The sequence below is a fragment of the Chinchilla lanigera genome, unplaced genomic scaffold (genome assembly GCF_000276665.1).
Source record: "Chinchilla lanigera isolate Chin_1 unplaced genomic scaffold, ChiLan1.0 scaffold00007, whole genome shotgun sequence".
NCBI classification, from domain to species: Eukaryota; Metazoa; Chordata; class Mammalia; order Rodentia; family Chinchillidae; genus Chinchilla; species Chinchilla lanigera.
In genome coordinates this window covers 4,431,455-4,450,117 of record NW_004955408.1, presented here as the reverse complement: position 1 = coordinate 4,450,117, position 18,663 = coordinate 4,431,455, and the positions used below count along the sequence as shown (strand labels likewise).

The following is an 18,663-nucleotide window of genomic DNA, read 5'->3' as shown; positions in this document are numbered from 1 at the left end:
AGAACCATAACATTTCACCCCCTAAAGACTCATGCACATCCCTTTATGCAAAAGGCATTTAGTCCATCTGCAAGAGTTGCCAAAGTCCTAACAGTTTCAGCAATGCTGAAAGTCCAAGGTCCAAGTCTCCTCTGAGATGTAAGGCAAACTCTTTAGTTATAAGCCCCGATATAAATGACAAGGTAAACACTTGTAACGTTTAATGGCACAAAATAAACATTATCATTTTAAAAGGTATAAACAGGGGAATATAGAACATTGGGATGAAAATAAGTCTAAAATCTAGCTGGGCTAACATCATGTCTTGTAATTTTATATCCAGCATTTGAAGCAACTTGCGGCACACTGTGAGCTCTAAAGAGCTTGTATGAGTCCACCCTATGGCACTTTTGGTGATTATAGCTTTTATGGATTTTTTTTAGGCCCACTTTGCTCCTTCCTTGTAGCTTTTTTTAGATGATCTAGGGTCCTGGCTTTTTTAAACTTTTGAGGTTTTTAGTGTATCTTTTATTTTATATTTACAGCTTGATACACTGCCCTTTCATGGACACACTGCCTGGCCTCTCAGGCCTCTTGAAAATTGGGTGGAAGCCTCTTTAACTATAGAACTCTTGTATTTTTTCTGTACCTAAAGCCAGGGCCATGCAGATGATGCCAAGGTCTGTTGTCACCTGGAGCAGTAGCCGAGTTTTGTTTTTTTGTTTTTTGGGGGATTTTTTGGCCATAGGGGTCAAGTATTTGGATCACTGGGCACTTTGAATCTAATTTTGAGGAAGAAATTTTTTATGCTGTCACCATTTTGGAGCCAGGTGCGGCTGTCTCCGCCATTTTGGAACATGGTGCTCTGCAGCTTTTTTTTTAAGGTCAGGTTGTTCACCTTTGCAGTTTTGAGGCTGCAAAGGGTGGAAACTTGTTGTTTGTGAAGCCCTCAGGCCATTTGTTTTATTTTCTTGGGGTTTTTTTTTAGCAACAGAGATTTTTTTAGCCTTATCTATATAGTCTATAGCTTTACTGGAGCTTTTTTTTTTTTTGGCCAAACTCATAACATTTTAAATCATCCTGCTGGGCTCTTTGCTTTTGATTTTTTAATATAAACCTGACTAAAAGCCCCCAACAACAGCCATGTCACTGCCTCAATGTTTAACTGCCTTGAAATTTTTTTTTGCCTGATTAATCGGTCTGCTGCCACCCTTAATCTCAGTCTTAGGCAAAGTCTCTGGACACGAGCAAAATGTAGACAAACTTTTTGCCAAGCCATAACATACATGGTCTGGAGTCCAGTATCTAATGTAGTCCTTTTTTTCAGCAGAAACCTCCCAAACCCAGTCTTTACTGGCAGGATTTGGTCTTTTGAGCTCTGACCAGAATCTCCCATACAGAACAGCTGAAGGCGTTTTAGCTCTATTCTTTTAGGTGACATCTCTGAACCTTTTTAAATACTTCTTGTAATCCATTTCTAAAGGCTCTTGAACCACATGGTCAGATATAGTCAAAGCAATGACCCCACTCCTGGTACCAAATTCTGTCTTAGTTATTTTTTATTGTTGTTGCTGAGACAGCATATCTAATGCCCAAAATTAAGGAAGGAGGTGGAGGTTAAGTTTGTGGAGGTTTTAGAATATATTTTTAGCTGGCTCTGAGGCAGAGTAGCACAATGCACAGGGCAAATATTTATGGCAGCAGAACACAGCAAAGCAACAAGAGTAAAAGGGAGGAATGGTGGCAAGCAGCCTCTTTTTTTTTTTTTTACACTGTAAACAGGCTACCCCCACCCAGGGGGCCTGTAGCTCTCACATAATCTCCATACCCTCCTCTTGCACAGGCTCAGGATGTATATAAAGTAAGCACCCTGGCTCCCTGCTGAGTCACTTAGCCAAGCCTCTAGACTCCTCAAGTTGACACAATGTGTGAACCATAACAATGACCCATCCTGGCAGCTGACATTGACAGAGGAGCTAAGAGGCTCTGTACGTGGTTCAAAGAGTAATCCCTGAAGGAATTACCTGACCTTGACAGACAGCAAGAGGTCAATCTTGATCAGCACAGGTCTCATTTTCACTTGGTCTTCAACACCCAGCAGCAAAGTATAATCAAAAGAGATAGATAAACTTTGGTCATCTGTCTATGTGCCCTCCAAAGCAGCAGTTATTCATTCACTGTAGGACACTTCACCTTGTCTCTTGTTCTCCTAAAAAAAATTAAATTAATGAGACAAGCTGTTCTCCAAAATCAGATAGCCTTAGATATCCGGACAGCAGCACAAGGGGATATTTGTATAATTATAAAGGCTAAATGTTGTGTGTACATTCCTGATACTTTTGCTAATATCTCAATGACTATTCAAGATATTAAACAACAGGTTAACGTCATGTCAGATTCTAAAACTCCCTAGATCTTTTTCTTACCCTCTTTGTAGGAAGCTATTACTGGTTCTTCTGGTAAAAATACTTTTATGTTATATTCATAATAGCCTTGTTGATTTTATTGCTTGGCCCATCTTACTTAACTGTTTCCTTGCCCTTGTCTCCTCCAGACTTAAAGCTGTACACCTACTCAAAACGAGAGCACCTGATGTCTGCTGAGGCCCTTTAGATAGACGCTCTGGAGAGTGTCTCTAACTGCTGATCACAACTAGGACTCCCTTCAGCCCGAAGCAACCAAAACAGTTCTCACCTCCTGCCCCCTCCCGGCAGTTCAAGATACCTCTTCAGAAGGGAAAATATTATAGACAGCTAAGTTAGGTAAAAATATTATAGGCACTGAGGGACTGGGCCCTCTAGAAAGTCAGGATGAAAGGTAAAAACATACCACAACTGTGGCCAGAGATGCATCCATTAGAGGCCAGGCCTCAAGATAACAACAAAAGCACCAGGCCTACATACTTCCCAAGGGACAACTTAAACATTTTACTTTTGCAGGCAGGGTCTTATATTCCTGTTTTATATATGCTGCATTTAGATTCGCCTAAAAAATACCATCTGGTGGGCTTTGATACTAACTACAGGAAAAATTCAGAAAATTCAGTAAAACGGGTCTTTTTATTAAACCTAGTTTATATTTAGAAAATACACATGCCTGGTAATAAATCATGGGGCCCCTTCCATCAGTTCAGCCTTTCTCTTCTTTCATGTGCATGTAAATACTGATGGATTTGCCTTTACTGATAAATTTATGGTTGCTAGGTGACAAGTATAGATTCAACTGTGAACATCAGAGACACAGAAATTTTAGATCAGTTTTTAAACAAGAAGTAGCCTTGTCTTGCTACTGAAGGGGTTGCCTAGATGATTAGATAGATAACACAGATGTCCTGGAGTCTTCTTCACCCTAGGGCCCAGGGAAGAATCCCTTTGAGCCATTTGTTTGCTTCTGTCTATCTCTAGAAGTGATCTCTTTTACAGGGTAAAAAGCGCTCCAATAGGGGCTGGGGATTTAGCTCAGCGGCAAAAGCGCCTGCCTGGCAAGCGCAAGGTCGTGAGTTCGGTTCCAGTACCAGAGAAAAACCAAAAAAAAAAAAAAAAAAAAAAAAGTGCTCCAACAATTTGCAACTTGCTCTTTGATACTGTCACATTCTCTCTCAAAAAATTAAAAAGCAACGGCTCAGATTTCTGGATTATTAGTCTTGCTGCCAATGCTTCCTTCTTTAAACACGACTGTTACAGCTCATATTAATTATATCTTATGCTGGAGGTTCTGCAGAGAACGCCCTAACAGGCTCTTTACCAGGCTTTCTTGGCTTGGCCAGCAAAGACTGAAGTTGCCTGAAGGCTTCAGAGGCCCCCTAGAACATCTCAGGCACCAAACTCTGGGTAACTCTTATGGTGGAGGGTAAGTCCATCCCATTTTTAGTCAATACGAGCACCAGCAACTTCACTTTGCCTTTCTTTGACCCAGTCTTCCTGGAAGGTCCAACCTCGTTGGACCCAATTACTGCTATGGGCATTTACAGTAAAGTCTCCAGGCCCCCAATCCAGTGCCAACTGGGTCAAACCTTTTCCCACACTTATTTTTAGTCATCCTACCTGTCCCATTCCCCTTTTAGGGTGAGCCATCTTAACCAAGTTGTCAGCTACCCTGACCATCCGCAGGATGCAACCAGCACGCGTAGCCACCCTAAGGACTCCTTCCCTGCCCCCAACCCGAAGCCCCATCACTTCCCCTCACCTCAGCCTCAGAGTCTGGAACACTTTCACCCCATCCCTGGCTTCATTCCAACAACCACTTACCATCCTCCACAAGCCTAACCACTCCCACCCTGCCCAACGACAACATCCCATCCCTTCCCAGGTTTACGGGGACTACAACCTGTTACTTCCTGCCTGTTATAGCACAGTCCCTGCATCTTCTGCAGTTCCCCGTATAACACTCCCATTCTCCTGGTATGAAAGGCAGATGGCTCTTGCAGGCTGGTACGAGACCTCTGCACTGTCCACCAGACTGTCCTTCCCTCACCCCCTGTGGTGCCCAACCCCCACCCCACCAAACAACAGCTCCTCTCCTTTCTCTGCATAACAGGACACTTCTGCCTCTGCGTTCCCGGCTCTGCCCTCCTCACCGAACTCCTCTACAGACTCATAAAGGGAGGCCCCACTGAGCCCTCGGACGGCAAACCTTTCCTTGCTTGTTTTTTCAGAACTTGAAAGAGGCCCTGTCACTCCTAAAATCACTCAAAGTCACTAGCCCCACTCTCTACTCACCCTAGAACCTTCAGGGACTCATGTCTTCCTGTCACCTCTCCGGCTTTCTGCCCACCCCCTTCCTGCCTCTCCATCCTTCCGCCCACTGGGACAGAGAGGCTCACCCTACTCTCCAAGCTGTTTAAACCCAGTGCTGATTGCAGAAACACCCTCCAGGAAGAACTGTCTCCCTTGGTGTTTGGCTAGCCCCTGGGACCCCTGCCTTGCCACTGCCCCATGCTCCATTGCAGCCCTGAGCTCCAGCTGGAGACATCTGTTGCGGACCTCATTGCCTCTCTCGTCTGGTCATGCCACACGTGACAGTTACCTCTCTCCGCTCTCCATGGGGAAGCTTCCTTCTTCAGTGCCTCCTTCCTCTCCCCTAACCTGATGCTTAAAACACTTAAAACCTCCGCATCCCCTATCAGCTTCAATCATCCAAAAAGGTAGAGCAATAACGGCCTCTCAAGGCCCGCCTCACTAAGCTCACACTCCAATTCCACACAGGCTGGGTTCCCCTCCTCCCAATTGCCCTCCCTCCCATCTGACCCCACCAAGAACATCTTCCCTGAGAATCACCCTCCTACAACTAAAAGTAGAGGTCCTGGCAGCCAGGTGTGTACCCCAGGCCCCCACCTCTTTGGCCATGACCAAAAGGATCTGTGGCCTGGGAAGACTTCCTGACCCAAACTGGAGAAGTGAGAACCTTCTTCAACATCTGGACTCAGAATGCACCTGATCACCTCTTCATGCGGCTGGAATTGAAGGCCATGGGATGGCTCAAAAGGCACGCATGGGGTGGTCAGGTGCAGTGGCACACGCTTGTGTTCCCAGCTACTCCAGAGGCTGAGGCAGGTGGAGGATTGCAAGTGTGAGGCAGCCTCAACAATTTAACAAGACCCTGCCACAAAATAAAATGTTAAAAAGTGCTTACCTAGCATGTGCGAGGTCCTGGATTCTATCTCTAGCTCTGATAGTAATAATAAATAATAATAATAATAATAATAATAATAATAATAGAGGTTCAAAGTGGCCATCTTCCTCTTCACTCCAAGAGAGAAGCTCCAAGGCACGCAGGATACCCACCATCTGCCTCTCGGCCTGGTCTGGTCTGTGTCTGCCTCCCCAGGGTCGTACGTTCTAAACCTCGTCCTGTGTCACCCCCTGGTGCTCAGGTCCATTGCTGTTCGAATCAGGTTTTGGAGGAAGAATTGAATTGTGGGTAGAGCCAGCCTTACCTGTCTCAAGTCTCCTAGACTCCTGGCCCCCGGGATGTGCAGAGTGGTACCACTGGACAGCCACAGTGCTGACCCCGGGAGTCTGTAAAAGCAGCCCAGCGGGTGGGGTTGGGAGAAGCAAAGACCACATGCACGCACACGCGCACACGCGCACACACGCATGCACACGTGCGCGCGTGCACACACACACACACTGCTGCCTTCCTGACCTCATTGAACGTGAGACCACGCCCAGAACACGCTGGGAGGCCCAGATTGATGAGCCAGACTTTAAGGTCGAACCTTAGCTACTATCCCAGACAGAGCTTCCTCTAACCCTTCCCCTTCCCCTTTGCCATCTTCCCCCAAACCACACCCTCCGGCCCGCACCTCACTGCCTGCCCGTGCTCTGCAGGAGAAGTGTGAACGAGTGTATGTGTCTTAAAAGAAAAAACACTTCAATGTTTTAACAACACGAGAAGTCTAGTTTTGCACTGACACCAAACGGCCCTTTACATTCCTTCCAGCTCTGTGCACCCAGCTGAGCCGGCAAGCAGAAGCGCTCTGGGGTAGGAATCAGCAGCGGAAGTTAGTCATGCCGGGGTTGAGAAGGGGCTCTTGTGCTGTCTGCAGGCAGACTGGAGCTCCTCCGGCCACGTCCTACACACGTACCTCTTACCTCATACACAACGCGACGTTGGTGTGCCTAGTCCTCTCCCCTCTGTGACTGAGGAGGAATGTAAGAGCTTGCGTCTGGCCTTAGTCGTGGCTGCGGGGGACCGTGAGTCCCAGACACCTGCATGGGTGGAGGGGGAGGGGTGCGGGTCCAGAAGCGAAGGCCTGCCTGGGCCTTGGCTCAGGTAATCCTCGCCGTTTTAGTAGTCTAAGCTGGTTTAGCTCAGCCCCGTGGGCAGGCTAACGGTCCAGGCACCCTTGGATAGGAGTCCGTGCACAGCCCGGTATGAGTACATACACATACACGTCTGTGTACCAGTAGGAAGAGGCGGCTGGGACTTAGTAGACTTAATTCTTGTTTAGTATGAGTGTGAGGGGCTTTCTTTCCTCCTCCCTTTTGTCATAAGAACAAAAAAACAGATTTATCATTAAAGAGAGAGAGAGAGGGAGCCGCAAAAGGCTGGCACCTCACCTGGGGCAGGTGCGGCCGGTGGCTGCAGCGCTGACAACTCCCTGGCGTGCAGAAGGCGCTGCGGTGTGCAGAAAGCCCCAGTGTCTTTCCGCACCACTTACAACGGACCCTCTCCAAGGAGCCCTGCTCGGAATGTAATCCAATTAACGGTGATGAGCTGACTGCTGATCACAATGATTAAAGCCTTCGCTGATGTGGAAAATCCAAAGCCCTGGAGGCTCGAAAGGACCAGACCTAGCCGGCCCCCTCCCACCCCTGCCCTGGCCAGTGCCGCAGCCTGGCCCGCTGACCCTGAGTAAGTCTGGTCTCCCGTCCCCACCCTGAGGAGGGACTAGAGAGACCAACACTTCCCACCCCCGCACCCATCCCTCCCACCTCCGGACAGGCAAATCAGGCTGTGCTTTCAGACATGTCAGGCAGTCTTTTCTTCTTTCTGAGATTCATTTTCCCCAAAGGAGGTTTAGGTTTTTCCATGTGCCCTCCAAGGACTGCTGAGAAGGACAATGGACTGGCCGTCAGAGAACTTTCTGGACGGCCATGACTGCTCATCTGTGGGAAGTTATTACCTTCCCCTAAGGGTCAGGAAAGGACCAGAAAGGGAACATCTTTCCAGCTCGTGTCCCCTGTCCCACCAGCTCAGAACCCTCCGGTGGCTTTCTCCTCCCACCTCCGCTCAGCCACACTCTTCATCCCTTTGTGGTTAGGAAAGTTCTGCGATGTTGGTGTAACGAGATGACGGACTGTCATAAAGAATTTCCCACACACAGGCTGTGAACGCATCATCTACGCTCCCTCACACATCGTGTCCCTGCCTGCCCCACAGACTGGGAGAGGTGGCCCACCAGGAAGCGGACAGCTCTCATTAGGATGAAGATTTGATTAGCATAGTCATAGCAATGAGAACTCTATGGAGGATCCAAGGAAAGCCTTCCCAGCATGTCCAGGCAAAATACAGTCAAGAGAGAGAAATGTACCCATGAGGGGCGGATGACACGATGTTCTCGGTAGGCCTTGGACAATCCTGTGTTGAAATGAGACCCGCTCTGTTTACCCATTGTCCACCCCCAGGGAACCACCATTCAGTTATCCCTCTGCTTAACCACCAACCCATTCTATTACCCGCTCAGCCGTCCACCCTCCTTCCTTCTGCCTCTGATCCGGATTCATCACTCTCCACCCTCTCTCAGCCATTCACCCAACCCCCAACCTATCCGCCTCTTTGATTTCCAGTCACCATTCATCCAGCTGCACTGCCCTTAGCCTCGGTGTTTCATATATGTCTTCAAAAAGCCCATCCTGCCCCTGTCCGGCCAGCCAGGCTGCTGTCCACCGCTCTATGCCAGGTTCTGTGGCTACAGATGAATATGAGCTGCTCCTGTCCAGAAATCTCTCCGTCTAGGGAAGAGGGCCCTTTACGAATAACGCCCACGCAGTGACCGCCTCTGCAGACCTGAACGTGCCCTCTGTCTGGGACCTACAAGTGGCACTTTCTGGTGTCTGAGCACCAGCCATATCACTCCCTGACCCAGGGATGGTCTGCTAACAGGCTCAGAAACTGTAAGAAAGGAACAGCGGGCCCTATGGGACTGCCGGCGGCCCAGGGCAGCTGCCACTCAAGTCCAGCCCTGGGCGGAAGAGGGTACTCTTTAGAGGTCGGACGCTTCCTCCCTGTAGCCTCCAGATCAGTCTTGCCCAAGAGAAGTATGGCAGGAATCGTGTGGTTTTAAATTTTTAGTAGGCCCATTTAAAAACAAAAAGAAACAGGTGAAATTAATTTTAATATATTTTGCTTAACCCAATATACCTAAAGTATCATTTCAATATAATATATATATGGAGAGAGAGACAGGAGGGAAGAGAAGATCACAGAGAGGATTCTAAATGAGATGGGGGAACAGGGTAGAAATAAATACTCAAGGTAGAGACTTTTTCCTTATTAAAATTTAATAAAATAGTTTACATTTTTGTCCAAAGTCTTCACATTCCCGGTGTATTTTGTACGTGGGATGTCTATTTATTCAGTCCACACACATTTCGTGTCCCTGACAGCCCACTAACCAGTGGCTATAATACGGCCAGTGCAGCTCTGGACCCTACATCACCCTTTTAAGCCCAGCCCAACATGAGGTCATCCGAATCATTTAAGACCTTTGCAAACAAGCATTTGCTAAAGCTGTGCTTGGAAGCTAGTCAGGGGAATTGCCCAGCACCGCCACACAAAGGGCAGAAGGTAAAGGGCACTGAAGGTGACACAACCATCCTGAGCAATCAAGGTCCAGCCCTACACCTGCACACCCGTCTCAGCAGAGCCCTGTGGTCATCAGACTGGGCTCCCCCTCCGTGCTTCCCGACCCGACCCCTGGGCCCCGTGGAAGGCCCCTGAGGGTGCCGTCCCGCCTCTGCAGCCCCTCCAGCCTCACACAGGCTCAGGGCTGTGCTGGGTCCTCTCTGACCACCCAGCCACCCGGCCAGCAGCCATCCTCCCTCCCAGCCAAGGCTTGAAACAGAGCTGCTGATCTGTAGGACAGTGATCCCGTTCCCTGCGCTTGGGGGTCCCAGGATATAGGGTTACTGCCTCACTCAAAAGTGCCGCACACAGGCTCAACACCAGGGACCCCTAGGCTTGATCCCAGAGCACGCTCCCCTTTCTCACAGGCAGCCCCTCCCCATGCAGGGCAGGGCAGGGCAGGGCAGGGCAGGGCAGGGGATGCTTCAGAGTTTTCAAGAACCTAGCTCAAGCCAGGCTGTGCGAAGGAGCCCTGCTGAGCAGTCATTCAAGACCCCGCACCATTTGGCCCCATTTCCCCTCATCCTCTCTTCCAGAAAGCGCACTCCCAGAGACCCCGCCTCACGCTGCCTTGACAACGCCAGGACTCCACACCTGGGCACCCGTGCCCGCGCTGTTCCCCCTGCCCGACCGCGCTTCCTTCCCCTCTCTGCTGAGAAAAGCCCTCAGAGGCCCCAAGGCTCAGTGAGGATTCCCTGGCAGCCCCAGCAGAAGACTCGCACGCCACACTCTGTCCTGTGGACACCACACTCGACAGCCCTCGAGCCCCGGTGTCCTTCCACGCCGGCATCCTGGAAGGACAGCTAAGCGCAGTCACCTCAGCAGTGCCCAACAGCCACATAACAGAGACTCGGAAAATCCTTATTAACTTTCAGGAGGTTGATGGTGGACTAATAACCTACATCTCCTGTGAGCTCTCTGGGCTCCCCACCCCTCCCATTCTCTGGAAGCCAGCCTACTTCCGCTACCCTTTGGGGCTTAGCAACGCCCTTAGACACCCCTGAACACCGTGCCCTGGCAGGGCCTCTTCTTAAGGACCAGTGTCCGTCTTGTCCATCTCTCCTTCTCTGTCCCCTTTGCTGCAGGCTTCCCACCCATCGCCACCATCCCCGCCCCCACCCCTCGCCCGCATACTCCAAAATGACAACTCCCAGGTTCTGGATATCAAATATTGCAGGTAATTTAGTTTGTTCAAGAGCACATTGGGAGATTATTTATCTGTGTTCTCTGGAAACTGAAAGCTGAAGTAGATCTTTCTGATTATATTACCCCACCGAGAGGCAGAAATAATCCTGAAGATGGCAAGTTAAATCACTACTTCGTAATTTACTAAAACAAAACTAATACCCAAAGAAATGTTTTCTCTGGCATTTTATAGCAATTTCACCATTAAGCTGTCTTTGATTGCAATTCATAACAATGAATAAAGCAAAGGGGAGAGGATATCCTCAGCCCCACCAAAGCATGTATTCTGAACACGGTTTTCTCCTTAAGCAAAAAAAAAAAAAAAAAACACTATGTATCATTTCCAGAGTAGCCACAGCCCCCCCAAAATGACCAGTGGGAGTGACCGGGGTCACAATGCATAAACAAACTGATTCGTTGTCCCTGCTTCGCAAAGATAGCCACCAAGTCCTGTCGGCTGGGACCTGAATGACTGTGTCCTTTCTCTTACCGAACACAGCTTAATTAGCTCAAGCCCAACCTTCCGGCCCTCGGGTTCAACATGGCTTCCAATGGAAGGAAGTCTTCCCTACCACTCTGCTTGCAGCCCTCATCACATTTATGCCATGCCATCATATGTGTAGCTGATAAATGTCTGTCCCCAGTAGAATATGTGCTCCATGAGGGCAGGGGCCAAGTGTTTCTTTCACTACCTATCCACCTTCAGTGACAAGAATTATTTTATACACAAGGACAATAGCCAGGTTCTAATGCAGAGGCCACGGAACTCTTCTGAAAAGGAGCACACGCTTTCCACGTGACTCATCCCGGAAGTCACCCAATGGCCTAAGGCTGCCCCTTGACACCATCTCACCCTTTACCCTTGAGTGAGAGTGTGGAGTGCTGTGGTGATTATTTGTAGCTAGCAATTTGGCTGGGTTAAGAGAGGCCCAGATACATGGTAAAGCCTTATTTCTGGGTATGTGTCAGAGGGTGGGTTTTGGGGGGATGTTTTGGGATTTTTTTGTGGGGTTTTGGCAGAACTAGAAATTGAACCCAGGGCCTACACACTGAACCACATCCTCAGCCCTTTTTTCTGTTTTTTAAAAAGGATATTGCTGAGTTGCCCAAGCTGGGCTTGAACTTTCAGAGCTCCTGCCTCAGCCTCCCAGAGTACTGGGATTTCAGAGTGCGCCACCACACCCAGCTAGGAAGGTATTTTATAAAAAGATCTGTCTGAACCCATGCACTGAGTAAGGAAGATCCTTTCTCACCCAAAGTGAATGCGCAGCAGCTAATCAGCCGAGGGCCAGGATAGAACAAAAAGGCAGAGGAGAGGCAAACTGGCTCCTTCTCCCTCTCCCTCCTGGCCTCTCCTTGGAGCTGGGACACGCCTCTGTCCTGCCCTTGGACAGCAGAATTCCAGGCTCTGCAGCCTCAGGTTCTTGGCCTTTCAACTCTGACAGATTTAGAATACTGGCCTCTCTGGCTGGGAGGTTCTCAGACTTGACTTGCACTGAGCCACTCCACCAGCTTCCCTGGCGCTCCCGCTCACAGACAGACCATCTGGGACTTCTCAGCCCCGTGACTAACAGGTCAGTTGCCCTAACAAAGCCACCCTGATACACACACACACACACACACACACACACACACACACCTGCATCCCCTATGGACTTTGTCTGATGGGAAAACCCTAATACAATGGCTCAGGGCCACTTCTCCATATACTTGGGGACATACTTCCCAGTATGGCTTCCCAGGCACCCCCTTTAGGCTCCTCTGAGGGACATCAGACCTAGAGATACTAGGAAAGTTAGCGTTAGACTTTCCCAAGGAGATCTGCGCCTCACCACCCCAGCACCACTGACCCACCCCAAGCTCTATCTTTCCTCCTCTGTCCCCACCCCACGGGCAGCCCTTGTCCAGCAGACCTCTGTTCATCCTTTATAGAAAAACATCATCCCTGCATAATCCCGAGGAAAGGCAAGGTGTGCGGAGAGGTTTCTCAACAGCCTGCAGGACCCCCTCCTCCCGTCTCCATCTGCGGGACATTGCGGTGTCTCCGAGGGAGAGCCCTGCCTGAGGAAGACAGGGCCAGGCATGACCGACCTGAGCCACAGACAAAGCCTGGGTTGAGACAGGAGGTGTGACCAGCTCTGTCACTGATGCCCGACCCTGAGGGGACAAGAGAGGAGAGGGCTGGACGTCAAAATTGAGCTGCTCTCATACCAACGCCAGTGTTGCAGGAATCCCAAGCCTGACCATAGAACCCGCAAATGTGAAAAAGGAAGAGGGACTTTCTCTTCCCTTTTATATGCACTCAGGGAGACCTGGGAGCACCTGAAGTCCCCTAGAGAGTGTCTCCAGGGAGAGACGACAGCACATTTGAACTAGGACGGCCTAGACTGACAGGACCCATGGTACCTGGAGAGGACACAACTGTCCCTTTCCTCCTCACTGGGACAAAATACCCAGTACCTACATCTGAAAGGAAGAGAAGTTTATTTTGGCTTGTATTTGTGGCCCGTGGTGAGCTGGCTCCAAGGCAGAGGGCATGGCGGAAGGGTCTGGCGGAGGAAAGCGGCTCACCTCATGGTGATGAGAAAGCCGGGAGAGAAACAGAGGGAGAGAGACTGGGGGGTCCTTCCAGGTCACACCCTCAAGTGACCCGCCTTTTCCGACCAGGCCTCCCTTCCAGCAGCACACTTAGCTGTGAACTCACCTTGGATTAATCCCCCTATGAGTACAACACCCGTGGGATCCACTCACCTTTCAAAAGCCGTACTTCTGAACACCTGAGGCCTGGGGGTGACTGTCTAGATCTAAATCACAAGAACCAAAGCCACCAGCACCACCTCTGACTCAACCTGCATGGAACCTACAGGGGACCCTGAGGCATTTAGAGGGGCCATGCTGGGACCCACACACATACAGAGATGCACGTGTGCCAGCTGTGATGGCAGCTTGGTCCCCTGGTTACTTTAAGCAATTTGTTAAAATCTCAATGGTCCCCAGAGACACGGACCTTCCAAATCTGAGTCCAAGGAGACGAGTTTATGGATCATGATTAAATTGCTGAGAAAAGGTATAAAGCAGGAGAATATTAAACATAAATCAGACAAATGAGCCTGCGGCCCCATTAGTAATGAGAGCCTTGGACGTGGGCCAGCAGCACAGGGTCTCAGGGACACTCAGTCCTGGGTGAGAGCGCTGGGCACAGGACCGAGCCCACCTCCACCCCTGCCTCGCCTTCTGGCTGCAGAGGCAGGAGCAGGGCCCCGCGTGCAGCAGATGCAGGGGACGCCTGCGGAGGGAACAGTGAGTTCCAGGAGTGCGTGCTATGCCGCCGGGCCGGGCCAGGCCACGCTGGGCAGCGGGGTGGGATACAACCAAGCTCCTCTGTCTGTTTCACACCCAGACGGAGGCTCTGAGGCTGTCAGCCAGCCCAGGTGAAATGCCAAGGTGGCCCAGTGACTTGCCTCACCTCCTGCCCAGGAGGCACCCGCCCACCTGCCTGGCATTCTCCCCCACGGACAGGCACCCCTGAGGGCACTGCCGACCAGCTCCGCCCATTTGTCCTCCAGAGTCCCCACGCAGGCACCCTTCAGCACCAGAGCACCAGACCGAGCTGGGAAGCACAGGACGAGCAGCCAGGCCTTTTCCAGACCCCAGTGAGAAGCTGAGCACCCAAGGGACAGTGCAAAACACAGTGCCCTTAGCTGGACACAGTGGCGCCCGCCTGTAATTCCAGCACTCGGGAGGCTGAGGCAGGAGGATCACTGTGAGTTCAAGGCTAGCCTGGGCTATATAGTGAAGGCCAGACTGTGCTACATAGTGAGACCCTGTCTCAAAACAAAACAGCAGAGTGGCCCAGTGGTCCCCAGCACTCCCCACCCCAAGCGTTGCTACGGGCCTCGTGTTGTGATGGATGGCCTTTGGGAAGAACGAGGGAAAGGTGAGACCAGAGCTACCCGCGCCCGATCTCACTGCTCTCCTGGCACAGAAGAGCTCGTGGCCAAGCGCGATGGGCAAAGACAACGCACTTGCACTTCGTTCTCTCTGAGGAGAGGTACCCAGCTGAGCCAGTGACTGAGTTCAAATCATCCGGATCCACTGGCCTGGGGACATGGGAGCGGAGGGGCCAGTCCAGAGCAAGTGTTGTGGTTTGAGGTTTTGCAAGGGGAACAATACAGTACAGGACACTTAATTATAAGATTATTTATAATAGTCGCCCACAGAGTTATTTACAAAAAGAGAGTACAGGAAATCTGTCCACACACTAAAGACCAAAGAATCCAGCTGAGGGCCTGGATCCCACGGTGATATCCTGCATAAGTCCAGCTGAAGACCTAGAGCCCACAACAATGCCTCCCACGAGTCCAATGGGGGCCAAGAGCCCACAACAATGTCCCATGCAGGGGCTGGGGATTTAGCTCAGCAGCAAAAGCGCCTGCCTGGCAAGCGCAAGGTCGTGAGTTCGGTTCCTGGTACCGGAGAAAAACCAAAAAAAACAAAAACAAAAACAAAAACAAAACAACGTCCCATGCAGGTCTGTTACACGGATCTGCACTGAGAAGGCCCGAAGGTCAGTGGTGGAATCTGAAATGTCTGTGCCAGTGGAATGGAGGATCTGTGCCAGCAGGCTGAGGGATCTGCACTGGAGCCAGGAAGTGATGCTCAGAAGAACCAGAGCTCCCCCGAAAGGTACCACAGCCATCCTCAGCAACAGTGAGGGCCCGAGCTCCTCTGATGAGGAGGAAAGCCGAGTTCCCATCAGGAAAGCCAAGTGACAAGCTCCTCCCGGAAAACCAACAGCTCCCTACAGCTTCCCTACAGCTTCTCTTCTTGTCCAGTTCTGCCTCTTACGCTGCTGGCAACAGTCCTCAGGTGGGCCTCCCATACCCAGCACCACGCTGACTCAGTTCAGCCGGGGGTTACAAGTTGACCACCAGTTGTCATCCGTCTCAGCCAGTCTCCCTGCATCTGAGGCCCGCTGTGCCATCCCCGACAGTCTCGGCACCACTGCTCTGGTCAGCTCACGGTTACTGAGATGCTTGGCACCCAGGCAGGGGCATCGCAGGGTGAGAGCTTGTGGTTTCTGTCTTCCTGAGCAAACCCCCTTCCTCTTCACCTTTGTGGGGAGACCCGTAAAGCAAACAGTAACGGGGAGAAGCGTTTGATAGAGGAAAACCGCGAAAGCCTCTGGGGAGGCCCTGAGCCCTGAAGCAAGTGGGGGGAGAGGGGACCTGGAGCCATGGGAGCAGCCGGCTGGCTGGAGTCAGGGCCCGGAAGGCAGGCCCAGCTCTCCCTGGGTGAGGCGAGGCTTGGTTCGGAGTGTGCACACCACCACTGTGAGAATGCGCTGAGCTGAGCGCGGCCAGCTCTGACTCACCGGGCACAGGCGGCCGGGGTGGACGGCAGACTCTGGGACACCTCTTCCACATGAGCCGGCCACGGCCCCCGCGCGGCCCGGCCCTGGCGAGAGATCACCTGAGAGGAGGCACACGCACGTTGATAGGGAGCAGTGCTGGCCTGAACCTTGCTGGGCTCTGACACACCACGGCAGGAGCCCTGGGCAGCCGCTCCCCTCCACGCCACGTGACCAAGGGTGGTGCTGGATGCCCAGGGCGTGGGACATGGAAGGGGTGGGGCCAGAGCTCCAGGCGCCTGCGTGGGTGCCTCTGACTCAGACAATTTGGCACAAGTTCTCTGCCAGGCGCGTCTCTCCTGCCACTCATTTCCTATTTTGGGCAAAAATGGTCTTTTTCGGTAGGCATAGTGGCACATACCTGTAACCCCAGGACTCCAGGAGGCTGAGGTAGGAGAACAGCAAGTTCGAGCCCGATTTAGAGACTTAGTGAGACCATGTCTCCAAATGAACAATAAAAAAGGGCTGAGGGTGTGGCTCAGAGGAAAAGCCCGAGGCTCATCCCCAGCACAGTATCTCCCCACCACAAGCCTTTTTCCTCACAGACCCATAGTGACCCGAAGGTGATTACACCACTGGGGGGTACGGCACTAGACGAGGCTGGCCAGTGTGCAGGGCCGGGGGACAGCAAGGGCGAGGACGAAGTTTGGGGCTTTGCCGCCTCTACACACGGCTGAGCCTGGGACCCCTGGATGGAGGGGTTCAGAAAAAGCATGTGCCCTCATCTGTGATTATTACTACCAAAACCAGAATTGGTATTTATTAAGCCCCACACTCTTGCATTTCATTTGAATCTCATAATAGCCCTGAGGTAGGGCTATCATGTCCTGTGAGGCAGTAGCGCTCTTGGGCCCATCTTCCAGATGGGATGGTCATGGTGGCACACACCTGTAATCCCACCATTCAGGAGGCTGAGGCAGGAGGATCGTTGTGAGTTCGAGGCCAGCCTGGGCTACAAAGTGAGCTCAAGGCCAGCCTGCACTGCATAGTGAGACCGTCTCAAAAAGACAAAAAAATAAATAAATAAACAGCTGGGGAAAGGCAGCCCAGATTGGGAACTCCTCCAGCCATTCGAGTGGTAGAGGCGGGACTTGATCTCGTTCTTTCCTCCTCACCACAGAACATTGGCTTGGCCGGGTTTCTGTCTCCCTGGACGCCAAGGCCCGAGTGAGTAGGACCTGCCAGTGTCCACCAGGCCTTCCTGGGTACAGCACGGCGCTAAGCAGCTGCCGTGTGCCACCTTGTCAACCCTGTGGGCAGAGGTGCTAGTCCCCCCAGTTCACAGCATGGGGAGGAGAGGTCCAGAGAAGCTCATCACAGCTCCAGGGCCAGGGCACACAGCTGTCTGTGTTCCCGCTGGAGCCCACTCCCCCACCAGCGTTCCTGGCAGACCCAGCCAGGGAGGCCCAGCTGGGAGCAGCTCCCCGGGAATGTGCACCCCCAGGGACTGCCAAGCATGCAGGGCCCAAGGCAGGCACTGTGCTCTCCTCCGCCTTGGAGCTCAGGCCTGCGTAACCCCTGGGCTCCCCACAGAGCCTGTGTCAGGGGATGTCCTACCACGGGGACACAGCAAGTAAGTGCGCTCAGATTCCGCCCAGCCGTCCTCACCGAGGGAGGGGACCACCCACCCCTCACGGCCCCTGCAGCCAGCACGGCCCACCCCAGGCCATGCTCAGCACCGCCTGCAGGAGCAGAGCAGGGTGGGCGGGCTGACAGGCAGGGAAGGGGGCTGGCCAAGGGGAAGGGGCACGCTAGAAGGAAGCCCAGAAGAGCTCGCAGGGGCCTGCAAAGAGCAAGCACACCGGCCGTCCTCCCGGCCCAGAGCGGGGTGCAGCCGGCGAGTTCCCCTCCCTCGGCCCACACCTGTGAGGAGAGGGGCCACCTGGCCCCGTGGGGAAGCAGCTGTCTCCCCGACAGCCCCCGCTGCTCCCATGGACGGCCATCTGCTCCCCCCGCTGTCTGCCTCAGCCTCTCCCTCCACCTCCCGGTGCTGCCTCCCACTTGTGGGGTCCCACAAGTATTGTCCTTCATCTTCAAGTCACCCCCAAAGTCAGGATCCCGAGCAGCTCCATGTTACAAAAGAGAAACTGAAGCAGAGCAACCTGAAGTGCTGAGATGCCTCGCCCGTAACCCGCGAGCACAGCTTAGTGATGCCAGGACAGAGGCCAGGCCGGACTGCAAAGGCTTCCGTACTCTGCCTCAGCCTCCAAGCCTAACGTGACAGCACTGCCCCCAACCGTCCCGAAGGCGACCCGCAGCGGGGAGCTGTATCGCGCCCCCCGGAGCAGCACTGCCGCTCTCCCCACCTCTGGCCTCTTGCAGAGTCCTTGTCCGGAGAAGCCCGACACATCCACACTCAGGCTGTTCCCTCTCCCACTGCAGTGCCAGCGTCGGGCTCCCCAAATGCTGTTTACTAATGAATCCCTGAGAATTTGCAGTAAAGCTGATGGGGCCTAACTGATGGGCCCGGGACGAAAGGGAGCCCATTACCCAACACTCGCTGCTATGATCTTAAAACAGATGTTTGAGGGTGGGAAATGATGGCTTGTGCTTAGGAACTGCGGATACAACTCCAACCTTCTCTTTTATTGCCGCTCATAAATGTGAGATGCAGCAAGATCTACATGGGAGACTCAGCTGCTGCCGTCCCACACTGCATTACTAAAGTCAAGGCTATGTTTCAGAGCTGGTGTCCTAGTGGTTATGCTGCAACTCCAGGGACCGGCATGCAGGAAAAAGCC

At 52.2% G+C, this 18,663-nt stretch overlaps 1 long non-coding RNA gene across 2 annotated transcripts in view; it reads right to left on the bottom strand.

Moving 5' to 3' along the window:
* The window catches only part of LOC106147357, a 27,042-nt gene extending 10,922 nt beyond the window's left edge, over positions 1 to 16,120 (bottom strand). For both annotated transcript variants that reach the window (XR_001232214.1, XR_001232212.1), the window contains exon 1: positions 15,887 to 16,120. This is a non-coding gene — a long non-coding RNA (uncharacterized LOC106147357). The remainder of the gene's footprint in view (positions 1 to 15,886) is intronic.
* Between the last annotated feature and the right edge of the window lie 2,543 nt (positions 16,121 to 18,663).